Here is a 23,352-nt window from a genome sequence, read left to right on the forward strand (position 1 = left end):
TATAAGTGTACTGGAATTATTAATTTTGCGCCTTTTTCTTGTTCTACTATTTTCCGTGGACTCTCATCCACGATCCACGGAGCATGATACCACGGATGTGGAATTTATGATCCGTGCCTAACGTGGAAAGCAGATCCACATATTTCTTCCCTCTTTACTCATTCATTCCTTTTCATCTCCTTTATTGTTTTCATCCCTCTCTTTAATTTCCTATATAGGTGCACTCTCATTGGTGTACTTATCACATAAATTCTCTACTATCATACCACGCTGCCAATGCCCGATCTCGTCCGATCTTGGAAGCCAAACAGCGTTGGGCTGGGTTAGTACCGGGAGAGGAGACCCCCTGCGAATACCTGGTGTTGTAGAGCAGGAATTATTTTCCTTTCTATGTGAGGTGCGACGCCAACAGCAGTATCACCACTAATTCTGGTTCTTACCATACTTTCTTTCCACGAAAGGCTTACCACCAATAATTTTGGCTTATGCTACGAAGTCAGGTTTTTTGAATGTTGGTGACCATTAATTTCCAATTGTAAGCAGCCCTTTTTGGGACTTACCTATCATTATCGCTATGACCACTCCTTGGTCCCATTAATACAGACATTCTGTACTGGTCAGGGGAAATGGGGGTAAGGCTATCAAGTGTCTACAACTCTTTCAATCACTTATTGTGAAAAAAACAGACCAGAACATTTTAATTCTTTACTCTATATCTGTAATATCTTTATTTCATATGGATCACTTCTATGGGTAATTATGTTTTTAAACTTCAAATATAAAAAATTATGTTTTATAATATTTCTTCTCATATATCATAGGAATTTTTCCACATTTCTTAAGAGTGCGCCCACACAAGAGCCTTCTTTCTCTCCCTTTTGCTAGTGCTGTGGAACATTCAGGGGCTCTTTTGCAAACTTCAAACGTGCAACAATGTTTTTTTTTGGACAGCAGTGGCTTCCTTCGTGGTATCCTCCCATGTTCTCCATTCTTGTTCAGTGTTTTAAGCATGGTAAATTTGTTAACAGAGATGTTAGCATGTGCCAGAGATTTCTGTAAGTCTTTAGATGATACTCTAGGATTCTTCTTCACCTCATTGAGCATTCTGCGCTGTGCTCTTGCAGTCATCTTTACAGGACGCCCACTCCTAGGGAGAGTAGCAACAGTGCTGAACTTTCTCCATTTATAGACAATTTGTCTTACCGTGGACTGATGAACATCAAGGCTTTTAGAGATACTTTTGTAACCCTTTCCAGCTTTATGCAAGTCAACAATTCTTAATTGTAGGTCTTCTGAGAGCTCTTTTCTGCGAGGCATGGTTTACATCAGGCAATGCTTCTTGAGAATTGCAAACTCAAAACTGGTGTGTGTTTTTTTATAGGGCAGGGCAGCTTTAACCAACACCTCCAATCTCGTCTCATTGATTGGACTCCAGGTTGGCTGACTCCTGACTCAAATTAGCCCTTGGAGAAGTCATTAGCCTAGGAGTTCACATACTTTGTCCACCCTGCACTGTGAATGTTTACATGGTGTGTTCAATAAAACATGACAACATATAATTGTTTGTGTGGTATTAGTTTCAGCAGACTGTTTTTGTCTATTTTTGTGACTTAGCTGAAGATCAGAACACAGTTTATAACCAATTTATGCACAAATCCAGGAAATCCCAAAGGATTCACATACTTTTTCTAGCAACTGTATTTACTGGCAAGCTGCTCAATCAGATTCATGATATCCCTTAGATGCTAAAAGGGACCTCAATTTCTCTATTTTCACCCGTGTGGTGCCCTGGGGTGGCCAGCCTGTGCCAGCATGGTGGGGTACTGTGCCCCGCTCTCATTCCTATTGTTTGAGACCCCCAGTGAAACAGAGATGCCTTGCTGATTGGGGGCTTAACCCTATATTTGCAAATATATGCAACCAAGATCACTGTATATTTTGCTATTATGTAGTTTTATTTCAAAAGTCACTCAGTGTGCATTAGGGATACCATAATGTTTTTCTTACTCAGAATTACCCCTCCCTTTTAGTACCTGAGTGACATCATTAATCTGATTGAGCAGTTTGCCAGTGAATATGTATTGCAGTCTAGAGAGGCATGGATGGGTCAGCATTGGGAGGGATTGCTGACTCCCGAGTACCATTGGAGAAGTTAGAGGTGTCTCCAGGTAAGCTGGCTCTCAGATGTTGTAGAAGCCATTATCCTGTGGCCTTACACTGGGCTATCTGACCCAGATGCATTGTACAGTAATTATTTTTAGGGGTGCGGTGCCCCCTGTGCTGGAAGGCTGAGCTACATAAGGGCAGCACACTCTAACACTTAATTAACACTTTCTAATGTTTATCCTAATCACATTTGTTTATATTTTTATATTATTTTAATCACACCTATCACTTACATAGCACCTATGTGCTTTTTAATTCACCATTACTAATTTCTCAATTTCCACCTGTGTGCTGCCCTGGGATGGTCAGCCTGTGGTGGTATGGTGGCGTCCCATGCCACGGACTCATACCTAGTATTAGGGACCCCCAGTTAAAGAGAGACATCTTCCTGATTGGCCTGGGGGCTTAACCCTTATTTGCAAATATATGCAACCAAGATCTCTGAATATTTTGTTATTATGTAGTGTTATTTCAAAAGTCACTCAGTTTATGTTAGGGATACCAAAATGTTTTTATACTAGTATCCACAGTTTAAACCTTGTGTCAGCATGCTAGTGCAGTCTGGTATCTATTACACGGTATGTATTGCAACACAGAAAAAGAAACAAAATCTCTCACATAAAGGGATACATTAGTTACCTCTGAGCTCATGTAGCATAATGTAATGCCCTGAGAGACAGGCGATATTCCCACCCTGTGTTAACACACTAGACAATATTGTAACCATGTCACTCTTTTTGGGCTTTATGAGCAATATAGTTCACAATATTGAGTCTAATTCAGACCTGATCATTATAATAGCCAATCTTTAAAGCCAGCCCATTATTGAAATTAGCCACCATTAGTGTCCCAAACGATGCTAGCAGTATCATTCATCATTCATATCTTTTGCAAAATCGTTCTGTGTGTATGCACAATGGGCGGAATGTACTAAATGACATTGTCACCCATCGCTGACATTCGTCACGATGCTAATCGTATATATGTACTTACATGTGATTAGCATTGCAAAGGACAACTCGATAAGAGCTGTCTTTCGAGATCCCTGACTTCCGAGTTTCGGTCATTCTGCACATGCGCAGAGTGACGAGGGCGGCCATGGGGCATTCTGGGAGGGATCTGATCGGATCCCTCACACCAGCGTGGTGGAGAGAAGCCCATAGGCTTCTATGGAGATTTGACAGCAAAAGCTGGCGATCCCTTCCACTACGCTGTCCTGGCGGCAGGGGCTTAGTACATTAGGAAAATGTGGTAAACGGGGGTTGACCATATTTTCTATTTAGTACATCCCACCCAATTTCTTTCATCAAGTATGCCTGGAAGCTCAATGGAAATCATTCACCAATATCGTTCACCGTTCATATTGTTTAGTGTGTGTGTAGGCCTTTTGTCTTGTCGTCAGTACATAAGTAAAAAAAATGCCAAACATTTATCACACTGCAGATATAAAAGACGCGTCTCCCTGTGCTATGGGACAAATAAATACAATTTCTTCTAATTCATTTTTGTGTTATCGGGATATTGAAGATACTCACAAGGTTTGTCACACAGTGGAAAATAGTTCATCAGAAAATCCGTCCCTGCATCAGATTTGTGCTTACGTATTGTATTTTACATAACACATTTGCACTTTTTTCAATATCAGTGATATGTTTGTTGCATAGAAACATTTTTCCCTATAGTGTGCATTTGGTTTAAATTAATGGCAGCACACTGAAAATCTGACCAAAATCCCAGAGGTAGCTGCTCTATGGCCATCAACCATCCAGTAATGACCTCTAATAATGCACAATGTCCAGCTCTTGAGCTCATTTAAGAAGTACGAATGGTGTAATGGTTAGCGTTACTGCCTCAGAGCATTGAGTACTGCCTCATGGGTTCAATTCCCACCATTGCCCTAACTGTGTGGAGTTTGTATATTCTCCCTGTGCTTGTGTGGGTTTTCCTCTCACAATCCAAAAATATACTGGTAGGTTAATTGGCTCCCAACAAAAATGAACTTTAGTGTGTATGTGTGTGTGTGTGTGTGTGTGTGTGTGTGTGTGTATACATGTGTTTAGAGCAGACTAGATGGGCCAAGTGGTTCTTCCGTCAAAATTCTATGATCCCATGAAGTATCTTGTCCCACAACACAAAATCTCATCTGGAGAAAAGTAAGGCCCTTTTCTGCATTTAGCCAGCACAGAGCAAAACTAGTGTCAGACTGCACTGATTCTCCTATAAAGGGAGAAACAATGTTCACCATACCACAGCTTGCCCTGTTTCAGCGGTATACCCTGCTCTCACTGAGATAGGTCGGCTCATGTACAGTAGAAACATGAGGTCATAAATATGTGCGGTCTGGTTTGTAGCCTCATTAATGACCCCTAGTGTCAGGTGTTGGTAATACAGGCATGACGTTCTGTACATAATGCAAGGCAAGGTAGTTTTCAATGGGTGATCAAATCACATGATGTAGGAAGATCAGCGTGGGGTTTGGGAAAGTCATATGAAAAGGGACAGATGTTTAAAAAAAATAAAAAATGCAGTAAATCCTCAGAAAACTGCAATTTACATGCAATGAATGACTGTATGTATTAAAAAGGTCAGACAATGGAATAGAATAATATGGGACCGCAATGTGCCTCTATGCAGGAAGCACCATAGTCTTAAAGTCATTATCATTATTATTATTTCTCCTGTAACTATTTCTACATCTTCCGTCCTGTCTCATTGAGCTAGTTGTCTACCCAACCAATTGTGACAGGTTCTAACACAATCATACACCATCTGTTGGCCCCAAAGACTTTACAGCAAAAATGAAGACATACTGTATAATACCCCTTTCACATTGCCAAAATAACTCAGGTTATTACCGGGTTGTTGCTGGGTTGACGTGGGTCTAGGTGAAGTGTCAAAGTGTCAAAGTGAATAACCCAGGTCGAGCAACCCTACATTTCAACCCAGGTTGAAAGAAGGGTTAAGCACGGGTCGGACCAGGGTCTCTGTGCAGTGTGAAAGCCTCTGACCCGGGATATTCAACCCGGGTCACAGAAAAAGGTGCCGATTGGCTGTGTATGTGTCTGCTCAGAGCAGTCCCCAGCCCCTCCTCTTATTTCCTTTGAAACCTCATCAATGTGAGCCAGAAAAGTCCATTTTAAATAACATCACAGTGTTGAACATGGGTGACATGGGTTCACTGTGAAAGGCTTCAACCCGGGAATAACCCGAGATGAAATGGTAATGTTAAAAGGTCTGAGGCTGCTCGGACCCTGGTCGGACCCAGGTTCAAAAGACGGGTCCGACTTGGGTTTGCAATGTGCAAGCGGTATTAATGTATATTTAGGTCGATTATGTTACATAAAATATATATATATGTGATTTGGTACAGCCCGGCACTCCCTGATGTAGTTAAATGTATGGCCCAGGTGCCCTCCTCAATAGGATGTAGGTATAAATGAAGAAAATCGGCGGCACTCCAGGACTTATGATATCAAAATTAGTGTATTAAGGCATCACAAACACAAACATTTCCGACGTTTCGGGGCCCACAGCCCCTTTTTCAAGGGGCTGCGGGCCCCGAAACATCGGAAATCTGTGTGTTTGTGATGCCTTAATACACTAATTTTGATATCATAAGTCCTGGAGTGCCGCCGATTTTCTTCATTTATATATATATATATTCAACTAGATGTATGGCACTCAGCAGACTTTTCTATATAAGAATTCACCAACCATAGCTTGTTACAGCGACGCTTTGGGTTTATTACCCTTTTTCAAGCAGCAAGGGTAATAAAACCGAAACGTCACTGTAACAAGCTATGGTTGGTGAAGTCTAATATAGAAAAGTCCACTGAGTGACGTAAATCTGGTTGAATCGTTGAACTGTCTGCAATGTTCACCGCGGCTATACACTTAAGGAGAGAGAGTGCCTGCTATACGTATGTGTGTGTGTGTATATATATATATATATATACTAGGTGCTTCATCGCGCCCTATGGGCTCTCTTCACACCGTCGCAAGCGGCTACGCCCCCTTAACCCTTGCATGCCTTTCTGGGGGTCAATATTTGTATTATATGGAGTATTACCTGCATTCCTTTGTTAGTGGTTAAATATTGCACAATGAAAGGGTGTGCGATGGTGAAGGAGGTGCAGCCCCTTGCGACGGCGTGAACAGCACCTGCAGGGCACGATGTACAGAATGTAGTGGGTGCGTGGGGGACTGCGGATGGGGGAGGGTGTCTGTAGATGCTGCGGTGGAGGGGGGGAGGAAGCGGGGCGGCCCGGATGGGGAAGGGTCGGGAGGTGCTGTTGGTGGGGGAGGGGCAGAGGAGTGGGGGCCGCAGATGGGGGAGGGGTCCGGAGGCACTGCAGGTGGGGGAGGGGCAGGGGTGCCACGGGTGGGAGAGGGGCAGGTGTGGGGATGTTGCGGATAGGTGAAGGGTTCCGGAGGTGCTGTGGGATGGGAAGGGGCGGGGGTGCCGGGGGTGGGGTAGGGGTCTGCAGGTGCCGTGGGTAGGGGAGAGGCAGGTACGGGTGGTGCAGCAGATGGGGAAGGAGGTCCGGAGGTGCTGCAGGTGGTGGAGGGGCAAATGCGGGGGTGCCATGGGTGGGGGAGGGGTGGGGGAGGGGGGGACCGCGGATGGAGGAGGGTTCTGCAGATGCTGCGGGTGGAGGGGGGCAGGTGTGGGGGGAGACATATATTGGGGGTGGATGGTGGAGGGTGTCTGGAGGTGCTGTGGGTGGTGAAGGGGCGGAGGAGTGGGAGCCGCGGGTGGTGTAGGGGGTCTGGAGGCTGTGCGTGTGGGGGAGGGGTGGAGTGCCGCATGTGATGGAGGGGAAGGTGCGGAGGTGTGGTGCATTGGGGAGGGGTCTGGAGGCGCTGCGGGTGCTGTACCTGCCAAAAAGATAGTTGGAGGGTATGCAGTAACAGGGCCAGGACAGGGGTGACAGAGTCAGAACAGGGGTGACGGGGCCAGGACAGGGGTGACAGGGCCAGGACAGGGGTGACGGGGCCAGGACAGGGCCAGGACAGAAATGACAGGGACAGGATAGGGGTGACAGGGCCAAGGTAGGGGCGGCAGGATCAGGACAGGGGTGACAGGGCCAGTATAGGGTTGACAGGGCAAGCACAGGGGTGACAGGGCCAGGATAGGGGTAACAGGGCCAGCATAAGGGTGACAGGGCCAGGATAAGGGTGAAAGGTCCAGGATAAGGGTGACAGGGCGAGGATAACAGTGACAGGGCAAGGCCAGGGGTGACGGGTACATGACAGAACACAGGGCATGGGAGAGATTGGTATTAGGGACAAAACAGTGGTGACAGACAGATGTGCCTTACCGGAGTCACTGCTGCTGACTGCTGCTGTTCCACTCCAACCTGTTGGGATCTGCTGCTCGTGGAGACTTGGCATGGCTGACTCTCTCAGGCTGGAGTCCTGCTTCCTCTGCCCGTCCGCATCCCTCCCCCCCTCCTCAGTCACACACCGCAGACCTCGCGCAGCTGCTGGGCACTGTGGTAAGGGGAGACTGGGAGTGACTGGTTAGTTCCCAGGAGTCGCTGCGGCTGGAGGGAGGACTTCTGCAGCGCTACCCGCCGGCTAAATTGTGTGAAGGAGCTGGGCGCACCTCACTGCGGGTGGCAGCGCTGCAGCTAGCGGTGGGGTTGCCGGGGCTGGAGATAACAGAGGCAGTACGGAACCTGCACAGCGGCAGGTGCCCCACAAAACTGCAGCTAAGAAGCTTTGGAGTGTGCCAGAAAGTGACGCTCCTCAGCGCCAGAGAGACCCTGCTGAGTATGCTGATGTGGTGGTCAAGCACACAGTGAGCCGGTGCCTGTCTGTCTGTACGGCATACCCCCTCACACGCCCCCATACCTCCCAACTGTCCCGATTTTCGCGGGACAGTCCCATTTTTTGGGGTCTGTCCCGCTGTCCCACCCGCGGGTCGCAGTGTCCTGCGGTGGGGGAAGGGGGGGCAGTTGGGGGGCAGTTGGGAAGCTCCTGTACTTGCTGTTCTGCTTAGCTAAGCAGCGGTGAATAGTGGAGACAGAGGGAGAGGGGGCATCAGGGGGTACGGTTTAAGGGGGGGTTCCAGCAGCAGAGCCGAATTAAGGGGGGGGGCAGGGGGTACGTACCGTTGGACCCACAGTTTTAGGGGCCCCCCCGGCTCGAGTAGCTCTGTCCCAGCTCAGAAGCTCCCCCGTCCTGCCAGCAACAGCAGCAGCATTGTCCTACAGTCAGCACACGCTGCTGCGTGTTGGCAGGTCTGTGGTATTGCAGGGAGGCAGCAGTCTCCCTGCTTGCTTCTGCCTGTGCGGGTGTGTAGGGGGGAGCGACCACCTCCTCTGTATTTAGCCCTAGCTGAGGGGCCAAAATTCCATTTAAAAAACAACAACAGGAATTTGCATAAGGGGGCGTGGCCCCGCGTCCCGCGATTAGGCCACGCCCCCAACCCCACAGCAGGCTCAGCAATGAGATAGGGCTCCCCTGTCTCAAGTGCCTTGGGCCCCCTGGACTCATAATCAGCCCCTGGGGCATGCCAGCAGCTCACAGAGCACTGGGCATGCCCCCTCACTGACGAAAACGGGGACCCTCCCGTGAAGCCACACCCCCTTTTCGCCGAGTGTGTGTCCCTCCTTCTGCCTGAAGAAAGCTCCTGAAGAAAGTTGGGAGGTATGCACCCCTGCCTGTGCCATGCCCATACTATCTGTTCCTGCTCCAAGTCTCCTATAGATTTGGCCAGATCTGTGACTCATTTGACTAACTCCGCCCAGTGTTGTGACTCCGCCCAGCGTTAGCAAATGAATCACAAAGTCACAGATCTGGGCTATTATATAGGAGATATATATATATATATATATATATATAAACAGAAAATTCAGCACTCACCATAGCAAGCTCACTTATACATGCACCCCACCCTATGAGTGACGAGTGCTCTGGTTTTATATTTGTTTGTATATTCCAGGGTTAATCTTTGGTTAACTCCTATTAACTGTGGCCACAAGCTTTTTCATGCACCCCTGTGTAAACTCAATTGTTCTAAACCTGTGTCAGCTGTTCCTTAGTAATTTATCAGCCAGTGTCAGGTGACTAGTGTACCTTTAAAAGCCATAAGATATGTGGCAGGTGCACATTAAACCTAGTGGGCATATTTGCAGTTATATTATGTGTGATACAGTTGCCAGGTTTTAATTTTTAAGACTCTGCGATAGTGTAGGACCTGCAAGAAAGTGGGGTATCTTGGCGAGCGGTATGCAGGCTTCCGTGCATTGGCCAATTCACTAACTAAACCCCCATCATTTATTTATTGATGTTGTGAGGACAAGTGAGCTTGCTATGGTGAGTGCTGAATTCTCTATTTGTATGTATTTGGGTAGGTGGCCATGGGCTGCATGCACCCCACCCTATGAGTGGTGAGTGCAGACACTGCACCCCGCTTCTGGGGTGGCGAGTGCTGTGGTTTTCTATATTTGTTTGTATATTATGGGGTTAATCTTTGGTTAACTCTTATTAACCATGGTCACAGGCCTTTTCATGCACCCCTGTGTAATCTCAATTGTTCTAAACCTGTGTCAGCTGCTCCTTAGTAATTTACCGACTGTGTCAGGTGACTAGTATGCCTTTAAAAGCAACTAGATATGTGGCAGGCATACATTAAACTTAGTGGGCATATTTGCAGTTATATTATGTGATACAGTTGCCAGGTTTTAATTCTTAAGGCTTTGTGATAGTGTAGGACCTGCATGTAGGTGGGGTACCGTGGAGCGGTATGCAGGCTTCCGTGCATTGGCCAATTCACTAACTAAACCCCCATCATTTATTTATTGATGTTGTGAGGACAAGTGAGCTTGCTATGGTGAGTGCTGAATTCTCTATTTGTATGTATTTGGGTAGGTGGCCATGGGCTGCATGCACCCCACCCTATGAGTGGTGAGTGCAGACACTGCACCCCGCTTCTGGGGTGGCGAGTGCTGTGGTTTTATATTTGTTTGTATATATATATATATATATATATATATATATATATATATATATACACACACACACACACACACACACACACACACTTTTCAGAGACCTGTGATTAAACATTGCTAATATTATTATATTACCTTTATTTTATTAATTTATATAAAACAAAACAACATAAGATTGGAAAGACAAATACTCAGGTTGTTCAGTGTCTCCTGGGAGGCAGAGCTAGGAATCCCATGTGTAATGCTTTGGGAGAGGACCGTGCCTGAGACTGCTATGGAATCATCCCGGATTACAGGATCAGCTCAGTGAAATCGCTTTGCAGATATCAGGGCAAGCAGTATGTTTAGTAGGAACGCAGGAATTGCAGGATGGCAGACATGGGGGGTCCGGGCAAAGTCCTGTATCATTTATGATGACCACTAGAAACAAATTAGACAATGAATATATATATGACATATACTGTATATATAAACACACACACACACACACACACACACACACTAGCTGAGTACCCGTGTTTCGCAACAGAATTTTCAAGTATTTCCATGTGTGTAACTTTAATTATGAAGGACTTCCTGGTAAACTACATGTTTAGTCTTTCCTTCAGGCTGGAGAATGGCTGGGCTGTCAGAGGAGCCGACTCTGGAACAGGGAACATACAACTGGCCATGGGAGAAGCCGTCACTCCTCAGATCCACACCAGACACTTTCACACTCTGCCCCTTTGTTACCGGTCATGGCGTAGCAGACATTTACCGGGAACTGCAGCCGTTTACACTGGAAGTGGTAGTCTAAAGGGATCAGAGGAATTCTCGGAATGAAGACAGTTTTGGGGTGGATGCCAAAGAAGCCCCTAACAATCCTCCAATTTACTATACAGGTGGAGCTGCACTCATCTGAGGCAGCTCCATCGCAGGCGTGCATTCCCGGCGTGACTAGGCGATCCATCCGCCTAGCCCCGCTGGGAGTGCACAGAGACACTCTCCAATTTACTGGAATGGGGCGCTTCTCTGTCAGCGTCTCTGTCTCGGACACGCGCGCGCCTCGGACGGAGATGTTCTCCCATTCTAGTGAATGGGTCATGTCTCTGTCACGGGTGCGCATGCCCTCCTGGACGGAGACACTGTAGTCGATAGGCGTGCCAGATTGAGCCACGACTAGCGCAAAACAAAAATCAACAGATTGTCAGTAGAAGAATCGTTAAAAAATTATTGTTTTTAAAACTAGATTAACATGAAGCTAAAAATATATACACCTACTTACGGTAGGCTCTTAATTTAGTAACGTTTGTATGCAAAAAAACAAATCTAAATCTTACCTGGATTAAGGGGCTAATTCAGGTTGGATCTAACTGGAATTTTTGCTGAAAAGATGCGGGCGCAGGCGCAATGCCCGTTCTGCATATGCGCCCGCATTTTCTGCGGTCGCAGGATGGGGGGGGGCAACGCTCCGTTTCCAGGTAGGAGACGGAGTGTTGCGGGGGCGGGGCAACCCAAATGGTGGTCGGTGCGGCATGAACAGGGGCATGTCGGGGGTGTGGTCGCGGTGGCTGCTTGACATCACACACAGCCGCAACAGGTAAGATGGCGACGGGAGTTATCCAAAGTTTCTGCTGACAAGCAGAAATTGTGAAGCAATCGCAATTTCTGCTTGTTGAAGGGGGCATGGGCGATGGGCGGCCCCCAGCATGCGATCAAAAGGATAGGAAATTCTGCTAATGAACAGAATTTGCTATCCTTACTGAATTAGGCCCTAAGAGGTAATGAAGAATTTATTAACAAAAAAAACATATGTCACCCCTTTTCACCCCTTTGGGGGCATAATTTTGAAAAATCCCTCCTTAGTGGTTGCCTATGTCAGAAAACAAAACTACTGCCCCAATGTCAAGTTCCTAGTCCTCATGGTTCTGGGGATTTCCTGATGAGTCAGTGAGTCAGTCAGTGGTATTTGGATTTTATATATGTAGATAATGAAGTAATATATTAGTGTTATATTACCTGCATTTTGTTAACTTTCCACAATCTGTAACCAATGGCTGGGCAGAATATGATGCATAGTTATTATGGCTACTTTGTGGCATCTGTAATATCAATAATGTTGGACAAAGGAACTTATTCAGCTTCAGTTGCAGTTTTGCTATTATAGAAAAACTGCAATTGGCTGCGATCGCATGCCAGCACAGGGCAAGGCCGTCCAACATGGAAATACCCGGCAGCAATGTGACCGCTGTGAAATTGCAATCTCATCACTGATTTGTGAAAGCCCCCCTGCCTCCACAGCCAGGCTGCGAAGGCAGGTGCAGGACAGACATTTTTCGGGTCGCAGCAGCCGCTTGTGACATCACCCAGATGCCCTGAACTGCCCCCGTTTTGCCACACCTGCCCAATGCCGAGTCGCCGCACCCGCAACGCCGCATCAATGCGATGTGATCACATTCTCCCGGCCATGCATGAGCAGAACGGGACTTGTGCGTGTGCAGTGACAATAGGAGAATGCATTAGCGATGCGGCCTGAGTAAGGTCCATATCCATAATAGGATATATTATCGTTCTCATGGCAGGAGAATTAGAGTGGTTTTTCGTCATGTACAGTATCAGCTGCCATAAAGGTTTCAGACATGAAAAACAGAGCTGACATTTCATCAATGAAACATAGATTTGAGGTGGGATGAGTGTGAGTAGTGATGAGTGAGTGTGAGGTGTAATCAGTGAGTGTGAGAAGTGATGAGTGAGTGTGAGAGGTGATGAGTGAGTGTGAGGTGGAATCAGTGGGGCAGATATATTAACCTGGAGAAGAGATAAGGAAGTGATAAACCAGTGATAAGTGCAGAGTGATAAACGCACCAGCCAATCAGCTCCAATATGTAAATTATCAGTTAGAAGCCAATTGGCTGGTGCATTTATCACCTTGCACTTATCACTGGTTTATCACTTCCTTGTGCCTTCTTCAGGTTAATACATCTGCCCCACAGAGTGTAAGAACTGATCAGTGAGTGTGAGAAGTGATGAGTGAGTGTAAGGTAGGATGATTGAGTGTGAGAAGTGAATGTGAGGTGGAATGAGTGAGTGTGAGAACTGATCAGTGAGTGTAAGAAGTGACGAGTGAGTGTAAGGTAGGATGAGGGAGTGTGAGAAGTGAATGTGAGGTGGGATGAGTAAGTGAGAAGTGATAGGTTACATAGTTACATAGGATACATAGTAACTGGAATGAGTGAGTAGTGATGAGTGAGTGTGAGGTGGGATTAGTAAGTGTGAGGAGTGATGAGTGAGTGTGAGGTGGGATGAGTGAGTAGTGATGATTGAGTGTGAGGTGGGATTAGTGAGTGTGAGAAGTGATGAGTGAGTGTTAGGTGGGATGAGTGAGTAGTGATGAGTGAGGTGGTATGAGTGAGTGTTAGGTGGGATGAGTGAGTAGTGATGAGTGAGTGTGAGGTGGTATGAGTGAGTAGTGATGAGTGAGTCTGAGGTGGTATGGGTGAGTGTGAGAAGTGATAAGTGAGTGAGGTGGGATGAGTGAGTAGTGATGAGTGAGTGTGAGGTGGGATTAGTGAGTGTGAGAAGTGATGAGTAAGTGTTAGGTGGGATGAGTGAGTAGTGATGAGTGAGGTGGTATGAGTGAGTGTGAGGTGGGATGAGTGAGTAGTGATGAGTGAGTGTGAGGTAGGATGAGTAAGTGTGAGGTGGGATGAGTCACTGAGTAGTGATGAGTGAGTGTGAGGTGGGATGAGTAAGTGTGAGGTGGGATGAGTGAGTGTGAGAAGTGATGAGTGAGTGTGAGGTGGGATGAGTGAGTAGTGATGAGTGAGTGTGAGGTGGGATGAGTAAGTGTGAGGTGGGATGTGTCACTGTGAGTAGTGATGTGTTATAAGTAGAAATAATACTGTATATTATCAGCCATTATTAAATAAGATTTTGATGACTAAGGGGCCAATTCACTAAAGGGTGGTTTTCTTTTAGTCAACTCGGATGGCGTAGTGGTTAGCATGACTGTCTTACGGCACTGAGATAAATTTCCAATCATGGCCATTCTGTATGTTCCACCAGTGTTTATGTTGGTTTCTTCCTGGTGCTCCGGCTTTGACCCACATTCCAAAAAACATACTTACAGTGTAACCTACCCGGATCCTGACAAATATAAAATCACCCCAAGTGTGTATGTGACACAGGGAATATAGGGGGTTTATTCGGTACAGATTGTAGATTCTGCTAAAAAGCAGAATCTACAATCCATCCTTTTGTATATTTCACAGTTTAATAAATGGGACTGTCCCACGGAAATCGGGACAGTTGGGAAGTATGGTTTTATCATCACAATGATGTGTGGGTTACTTTGTTGGGTCTCAGAGAGGAGCAAGTATTTTTTTTAATAATAACAGTATATGAAAATAATAAGCTAGGACCTAGAATAGCTGCATAAAAAAGTGTAGATAAATGTCTTAATTAATCATACTATGCTTTATCTGTATTCTCACCTGGAGGAATGGCAGCGCTGCCTGAGAGGCCGACGTAATATACCATACATAGGCTGACCACTGTAAGGGGAAATAATATACAGGAAAAGGAGACATTGACTATTCATAGTACTGACAGCTGCGGTCACTTATATACATGATGTACAGGGTCCATAAACCTAAATTGTTATGTGCTATAGGGGGGTACCCATCAAAGCTCGGACAGAGATAAAATTGTGAGTGCTAGCTAATCAGCCAAGTGTCCCACATTGGGGAGTGGGTGCAGTTGTGGGGGGGGCACTGAAACCCTACAACGAGTGTGATGCAGTGCGCACATCAGTTGGACATGCTGTAACCCTGACGTTGTGCATTTTACTATGCTCACCGAAGAGGTGAAATTGGGGTGATTTAGGGGGATATAAGGTGCCACCATCACTATCAGCGCACACATGCACAGCCCTATAGCTGGTACAAGAGAGCCATCTGACAACTGGTATCAGACAGGTCTTGTGCATGCTTACCTCAGCATAGACACAATGCCATCTACAGGCCTCTACATGACCTCTCCGAACTTTCCCACATCCCGTAATCACCCAGTTACGCCCCATCAGGCGTAAAGGGGGAAGTCTCTGAGTTGTGGAATGTGACAGTACGCATCCATCCGTGTGTAAGTCCGCCTCATGTAAGACAGGAGCGAGACTGAGAGGTCCCTAGTGGCTCGTGGTGTACATTGCTATCCGGATGATAGGTCTACACCATATGATTGACACATTCCAACGTTTAATAGGTTCAAATGGTCAAAATGACAATGGTCAACACAAGTTTTTGGCATTTTTTCAACTTTCTCATACTTTACCATCCGCGTGGACTACGATTGGGAATAGTAACCTGTGGCGAGCGCAGAAGTAGTGTAGCGAGGCACCATGAGCGAGCCATGCGAGGGACGCAGTGCACTAAATGGGGTTCTATGTGCTAAAACCTACAATTAGACACCAAAAAACATTAAAAAACTCATGTCGACCTCTTCATGTGTCGACAATTTCCATGTTGTCTTTTTCACATGTCAACTTTGTGCATGGCGACTTTTAATGGTCGACCTAGGACACTGTCAATCTTTTGACCCATTACATTATGCTGCTAATGTGTAAGCTGTAGTTCCCCACATACAGACATAAACGCGGATCCTACACATACTCTGTGCTGTACTATAACTGACGTGGACGGGACATAACAGACTCACTGTTACGATTCCTGTACTCCAGACTGGAGAAGATCTTATGGCAGAGATCTGAGTACAGGAATGAAATACAGGTTGTGGGAGCTGGAGAGCCTAGTAACCCCTGGCGCCCTAACTCCGTTGTCTCGCCCGTGTTATCAGAAATCCCCTGCGAGACTATGGTTGCTTGAGCCCATGGCAGCCGCGTTCGAAGGGCGGATTATGTCTGCCCAACCCCGATGCCCCCGCAGGTCTTAATGGGAGACAAGGGGAAGTCCGAGACAGGGTGATAACAAGGGGCCCTCTGACTAAGCAACCAAGCCAGGGGTTACAAGCTAACTAAACTAAATCAAAAGGTATGTGCGGACTAGCCGCCAGGGAAAAGGACAACCAAAGATCCACGGATCCGACACTCCTATCCGGCACCGCTGGACACCAGAGTGGATCTTGTGGAAGCGGAATCCTCCGCAAAGCTCCAGAACTCAAAATAAACACAATAATAAATAGTAGCGGACAAGCCGCAACACACGGCTGCGCCGTGACTCACGAACGCCACCAGATGTTAAAGGTGCTCGATCAGACTCCAGGAACAGATGGTAACTTCCGAGTACAGGATCACTGAGAACAGGAACAAACGAACAGACCGGGACTGGGAACTCTCTCTGCAGCAGAATCAGGCAAACAGGAAGCTATCACCGGCGTCTGTGAGGAGTCCTGGGAGTGCTTTTAACAGAGAGTCTTCCAATCAGCTGTTTGGAGGCTGATTGGATTAAATGCCATGCAGCTGACAAGCTGCATGGCCAGGGAGACAGATGAGTGATAATTACAACATGCCGTGCAGCTGCATGCTACACAGCCAGGAAACCAGTGATGATATAAACTTAGACCCAGCAACGGGGAACACGATCCGACAGTGGCGTCCCCGTTGCTAGGCGCCGGCCGCACTGACGAGCGGACCCTCGGCGCCTAACAGTACCCCCCCCTTGAGGAGGGGTCAAGGAACCCCTAAATCCGGGTTTCTGAGGAAATTCTTGAAAAAATGCCTTTTTGAGCCTTGGGGCATGAAGGTCCTCATCTAGGACCCACGACCTTTCCTCAGGACCATAACCTCTCCAATGCACCAAAAAATAAAGCCGACCCCGGGACAACTTGGAATCGAGAACCTTCTCAACCACGAACTCCTGCTGACCCTGTACATTAACTGGTGATCTCCCCTGAGGTTTTTTACGAGGAAATCTGCTAGATGAAACATATGGTTTGAGCAAAGAGCAATGGAAGGTATTTCCGATCCGTAACGTTTTTGGTAGCTGTAACCGGAAAGCAACTGGATTGACTTTTTTGATAATGAGAAATGGTCCAATAAATCTAGGACCCAATCTGGCTGAGGTTTGTCGAAGTTTGATATTGCGAGTCGACAGCCACACCCTGTCTCCTACTCTAAAAGTGCACGGCCGCCGGAACCTGTCCGAAAAATCTTTTTCCCTGAAAGCTGCTTTTCTGAGAGCTATGTGCACTTTTTTCCAAATAAGTTTAAGATGAGAGGTCAGGGCCAGAGAGGAGACAGAGGAATGTTGGAAAAATGAATTAGCTCTGGGGTGGAAACCAAAAACTGCAAAAAATGGAGACACATTGGTGGAGGAATGACAGGCATTATTATAAGCAAACTCTGCCAATGGAAGAAACTCAGACCAGTCATTTTGGAGTTTGGCCGAGTACAAACGCAAATATTGTTTTAAGGATTGGTTCACTCGCTCAGTCTGTCCATTTGATTGTGGATGATAACCGGAGGTTAATGATAATTTCATTTTTAACGAAGCACAAAAAGACTTCCAAAACTGTGCAATGAATTGTGGACCCCTGTCAGAAACAATATCAGTGGGTAACCCATGGAGTCTGAAAACATGACGGAGGAACAAGACTGCCAATCCCTGGGCAGATGGCAATCGGGGAAGACCAATAAAATGAGCCATCTTACTAAAACGGTCCACTACCACCCATATGACTGTGCATCCAGCTGACAGAGGGAGATCCACCACAAAATCCATGGAGATATGCGACCATGGTCTAAGGGGAACATTCAATGGCATAAGTTGACCAATAGGCAAAGAACGGGGAACTTTATGCTGTGCACAGACCTGACACGAAACAACAAACTCTTTAATGTCTTTAGAAAGACCAGGCCACCACACTGAGCGGGATACCAATTCCAAAGTTTTAGCGACTCCCAGATGCCCTGCAACTTTGCTATCATGAAATTCCTCCAAAACAGTTGCTCTCAAAAACTCAGGAACAAAAAGACGGCCAGCAGGAGTATTTCCCGGAGCTTGATGTTGAAGCAGCTTCAATTGAGAAAAAACATCCTGTGTGAGACCTGCCTGAATGACTGAAGGCGGAAGTATGAGAGTAACCGGACTGTTGTCTTGAACGGGAAGAAAACTGCGTGAGAGGGCATCTGCCTTGGTATTCTTGGAACCAGGTCTGAAGGTGATAATGAATTTGAAACGAGTGAAAAATAAAGCCCAACGAGCCTGTCGGGCATTCAGTCGCTTAGCTGATTCAATGTATTGAAGATTTTTGTGATCCGTCAAAACAGAAATGGTATGGGTCGCTCCTTCAAGCCAATGTCTCCACTCCTCAAAAGCCCATTTAATAGCCAGCAACTCCCGATTACCAACATCGTAGTTGGATTCAGCAGATGAGAATTTCCTGGACATAAAGGCACAAGGATGTAACTCAAGGGAATCTGGATCCTTCTGAGAAAGGATAGCCCCTACACCAACCTCCGAGGCATCTACCTCAACGATGAAAGGCAATTCTGGGTTGGGATGTCTAAGGACAGGGGCTGAGACAAAGGCTTGTTTCAAGGCCTGAAAAGATACTTTAGCTTCACATGACCAATTGGTAGGATCTGCTCCCTTCTTAGTGAGTGCCACAATGGGAGCAACTATGTCAGAGAAAGAGTGAATAAACCTTCTATAGTAGTTTGCAAACCCTAAAAAGCGCTGAATTGCTTTTAAGTTGGTGGGTTGCGCCCAACTCAGGATGGCTTGGAGCTTCTTAGGTTCCATTCGGAATCCCCGAGGGGAAATAATGTACCCTAAAAAGGATACCTCCGTGACGTGAAATTCACACTTCTCCGGTTTGGCATACAAGTGATTTTCACGTAATTTCTTAAGTACCTGACGCACCTGGGTAACATGTTGTTCTATAGAGTCAGAATAAATCAAAATGTCGTCTAAATAGACCACAACGAATCTTCCCAGAAACTCACGGAGCACATCATTAATGAGATCCTGAAAGACTGCCGGAGCGTTAGATAGGCCGAATGGCATGACCAGATACTCATAGTGACCTGATTGAGTACTGAATGCCGTTTTCCACTCATCCCCTGATCTGATTCTAATGAGATTATATGCTCCTCTCAGGTCAATCTTAGAAAAAATAACGGCCGAACGTAGCTGATCAAAGAGGACAGAGATCAGAGGCAGAGGGTACGTATTCTTTACTGAGATTTTATTCAGGGCTCGAAAGTCAATGCAGGGTCTGAGGGAACCATCCTTCTTCTCTACGAAGAAAAAACCTGCACTTAAAGGGGATTTAGATGGCCTGATAAACCCTTTCTCAAGACTTTCTTTCACATACTCATTCATGGCCACAGTTTCAGGACCAGACAATGCATATAACCTTCCTTTAGGCAACGTGGCACCAGGAATTAACTCAATGGTACAATCATAAGGCCTATGGGGAGGCAAAATATCCGCATTGCCCTTGGAAAACACATCCAAAAAATCTTGGTATTCTCCAGGAATATGTGCGGACCTGGCAGCAGCTACTCGGATAGGAAGTGTAATACATTCTTTATCACAGATGGTACTCCATTGTAGGATCTCCCCAGACTGCCAATCTATGATGGGATTATGAAAGGCCAGCCAAGGGTGACCCAGAACCACAGGAACTGCTGGACAATGGGTAAGAAAAAACTCAATCTTTTCAGAATGTAGAGCTCCCACCGAGAGCAAAACAGGAGGTGTACATAGAGAAATAACCCCATTGGATAAGGGACTCCCATCTAAACCATGCATGGTGATACACCTACTTAAGGTTAACTGAGGAATACCTAAGGCCTTGGCCCATGTTAAGTCCATAAAGTTTCCTGCAGCTCCACTGTCCACAAAAGCAGAGACCGAGGAACAGAGGCTGTCATAAGAAACTTTAGCAGGAACCAATAGTGAATTATTTGAGGAGATGAGCTGCAGACCAAAGTGAACCCCCTCACTATTCACTTGGTCAGGAAGTTTCCCGACTTGTTTGGGCAACTACGGGCAAAATGTCCCTTACCTCCGCAGTACAAACACAGACCAGAATTTTGCCTCCTGGTTCTTTCTTCCGGAGACAATTTGGAGAGACCAATCTGCATAGGCTCCTCCATGTCTACCGGAACGGAAGAAACACAGGGAAAAGAAACTACAGATGCCCCTTTCTCAGTCCTCCGCTCTCTGAGCCTACGATCTATTTTAATAGAGAGCTCCATGAGTTTATCAAGGTTCTCAGGAGCGGGATACTGAAGGAGGCTGTCTTTTATAGATTCAGATAAGCCGAGGCGAAACTGACTGCGCAGGGCAGGATCATTCCAGCCACAGTCGTTCGACCAACGGCGAAACTCTGTACAATAATTCTCTGCAGGATTCCTACCCTGTCTTAGAGCACGCAACTGACTTTCTGCGGATGCCTCTCTATCAGGGTCGTCATACAATAGCCCTAAAGATTTCAAAAAGGCGTCTACAGACGATAAGGCCGGATCGTCTGTCTTTAAACCAAAAGCCCAGGTCTGAGGATCCCCCTGAAGCAGAGAAATTATAATTCCAACCCGCTGAGCCTCCGTACCTGAGGAAACTGGTCTTAAACGAAAATACAGTTTAAAAGACTCTTTAAAATTAAAAAACTGTTTTCTATCCCCAGAAAAACGGTCAGGCAGATGCATTTTTGGTTCAGGGATGACCCTCGGGGAAGTCCGTAACAGATCTTCCTGTGAGCTTACCCGGAGGGACAGATCCTGAACCATCTGGGTAAGTTCCTGAATCTGACTAACCAAAAACTGGCCAGGATTTGGCCCAACACCGGTGGGATTCATGAGGCCGACAAAATTCTCCCAACTGGATAAGTGAAAAAATTTACTCCTGTTGAAAATTTTTTCTTTTGTCTGGCCGGTGATAATGTTACGATTCCTGTACTCCAGACTGGAGAAGATCTTATGGCAGAGATCTGAGTACAGGAATGAAATACAGGTTGTGGGAGCTGGAGAGCCTAGTAACCCCTGGCGCCCTAACTCCGTTGTCTCGCCCGTGTTATCAGAAATCCCCTGCGAGACTATGGTTGCTTGAGCCCATGGCAGCCGCGTTCGAAGGGCGGATTATGTCTGCCCAACCCCGATGCCCCCGCAGGTCTTAATGGGAGACAAGGGGAAGTCCGAGACAGGGTGATAACAAGGGGCCCTCTGACTAAGCAACCAAGCCAGGGGTTACAAGCTAACTAAACTAAATCAAAAGGTATGTGCGGACTAGCCGCCAGGGAAAAGGACAACCAAAGATCCACGGATCCGACACTCCTATCCGGCACCGCTGGACACCAGAGTGGATCTTGTGGAAGCGGAATCCTCCGCAAAGCTCCAGAACTCAAAATAAACACAATAATAAATAGTAGCGGACAAGCCGCAACACACGGCTGCGCCGTGACTCACGAACGCCACCAGATGTTAAAGGTGCTCGATCAGACTCCAGGAACAGATGGTAACTTCCGAGTACAGGATCACTGAGAACAGGAACAAACGAACAGACCGGGACTGGGAACTCTCTCTGCAGCAGAATCAGGCAAACAGGAAGCTATCACCGGCGTCTGTGAGGAGTCCTGGGAGTGCTTTTAACAGAGAGTCTTCCAATCAGCTGTTTGGAGGCTGATTGGATTAAATGCCATGCAGCTGACAAGCTGCATGGCCAGGGAGACAGATGAGTGATAATTACAACATGCCGTGCAGCTGCATGCTACACAGCCAGGAAACCAGTGATGATATAAACTTAGACCCAGCAACGGGGAATACGATCCGACAGTGGCGTCCCCGTTGCTAGGCGCCGGCCGCACTGACGAGCGGACCCTCGGCGCCTAACACTCACCAAGAGCCACGGCCGTCACCCTGCCAGAGCTCATTGCTGCAATAGATTAGGGACCTGTAGGAATAGATGAAGGGAATGACCACACAAAGTTATGACTATTCATCAGAAAAGACAAATGAAGTTATTTATCTGAGCAGAAATCAAATTATAAATATCCTTCCTATGAAACAAAATACAATACACCTCCAGGAAGTATTTGTAATATTGCAAACATTGTTACATAAAATTGCGAAAAAAATGGAATGACACAGCGCCACTTGTGAGGTGAGTTCTCAGTAAAATATATAAAATATATAAAACAAAATTGCTGATAAAACACACGTAACCTTGCTAGAAGGTGTCTGCCAACCCTTAAGAATGCAGTCCTGGTACAGTACTGCTTGGAAATGTATAGAAATGGGGGGAATAAGGTTACCGGCGACTTGTGTTGTTTAAAATGCAATAGTTAAAAATAGATTTTAAAAGCCAAAAGATATGTAATAATACAAACGAGCTTTAATATCACATAAAAGCGAATTACAACATAAAACGTACTTCAGAATACTAATAAAAGCATAAAAACATAAACATAAAAGGTCTTTGTAAAAAGGTAAGGAAGTTCTGACTTAACTCTTTAAAAATAGGCAAGGGAGTCCCTGTGGTGACTCCCTTGCCTATTTTTAAAGAGTTAAGTCAGAACTTCCTTACCTTTTTACAAAGACCTTTTATGTTTTTATGCTTTTATTAGTATTCTGAAGTACGTTTTATGTTGTAATTCGCTTTTATGTGATATTAAAGCTCGTTTGTATTATTACATATCTTTTGGCTTTTAAAATCAATTTTTAACTATTGCATTTTAAACAACACAAGTCGCCGGTAACCTTATTCCCCCCATTTCTATTGTTACATACAACATAACTGAGAAAAGTGTTACTAAAACTCCACTAGTTTGTTCTGGCATAGGCTGTTATCCAGTAACACAATGTGCTACTGTGTATTTGTTATGGAAGCCGACACTTGTTGTGTGATCTGGCAACAGCTATAAAAGAGCAGTAATGATAAATGCAGTGTTCTGCATCTAATATTAATACCTATTTTATTCTGGCAGCCACAAACACCTCTTAGTAACTATAAACTCATACAGATGTCTCCTCATGCACCTAGCGTCTATACGCCATATACCGCGAGACACCCGGCGCGACTGAGCCACTACAGGAGGTGTAGCATACTGTCTTTTCTTTATATTTTGCCTCTTATTCACAGCGCAGACACAGCTACTGTTAGCACCAGTCACAGTGTAATACAGACGCCAGGCTGTGACTGTAACCACACAGGAATTAGCTTTAAACAAGTACAAAGTCGCAGATGAAGCACAACAGAACTTGGCGTGAGGAAAACCTGCAGCCGCTGCA

General features: G+C 46.1%; 1 long non-coding RNA gene and 1 pseudogene across 1 annotated transcript; one reads left to right on the top strand and one right to left on the bottom strand.

The window, feature by feature from the left end:
• Positions 1 to 252: 252 nt before the first annotated feature.
• LOC134967787 (5S ribosomal RNA) lies at positions 253 to 371 on the top strand (annotated as a pseudogene).
• A 9,957-nt stretch (positions 372 to 10,328) lies between these two features.
• LOC134966915 (uncharacterized) lies at positions 10,329 to 22,024 on the bottom strand. The gene is made up of 3 exons (XR_010188739.1): positions 21,962 to 22,024; positions 14,600 to 14,659; positions 10,329 to 10,547 (listed from the first exon to the last, which is right to left on the bottom strand). It is a non-coding gene; the product is annotated as an uncharacterized LOC134966915 (long non-coding RNA).
• Positions 22,025 to 23,352: the final 1,328 nt, after the last annotated feature.

This window comes from Pseudophryne corroboree, chromosome 10 (assembly GCF_028390025.1).
Source record: "Pseudophryne corroboree isolate aPseCor3 chromosome 10, aPseCor3.hap2, whole genome shotgun sequence".
NCBI classification, from domain to species: domain Eukaryota; kingdom Metazoa; phylum Chordata; class Amphibia; order Anura; family Myobatrachidae; genus Pseudophryne; species Pseudophryne corroboree.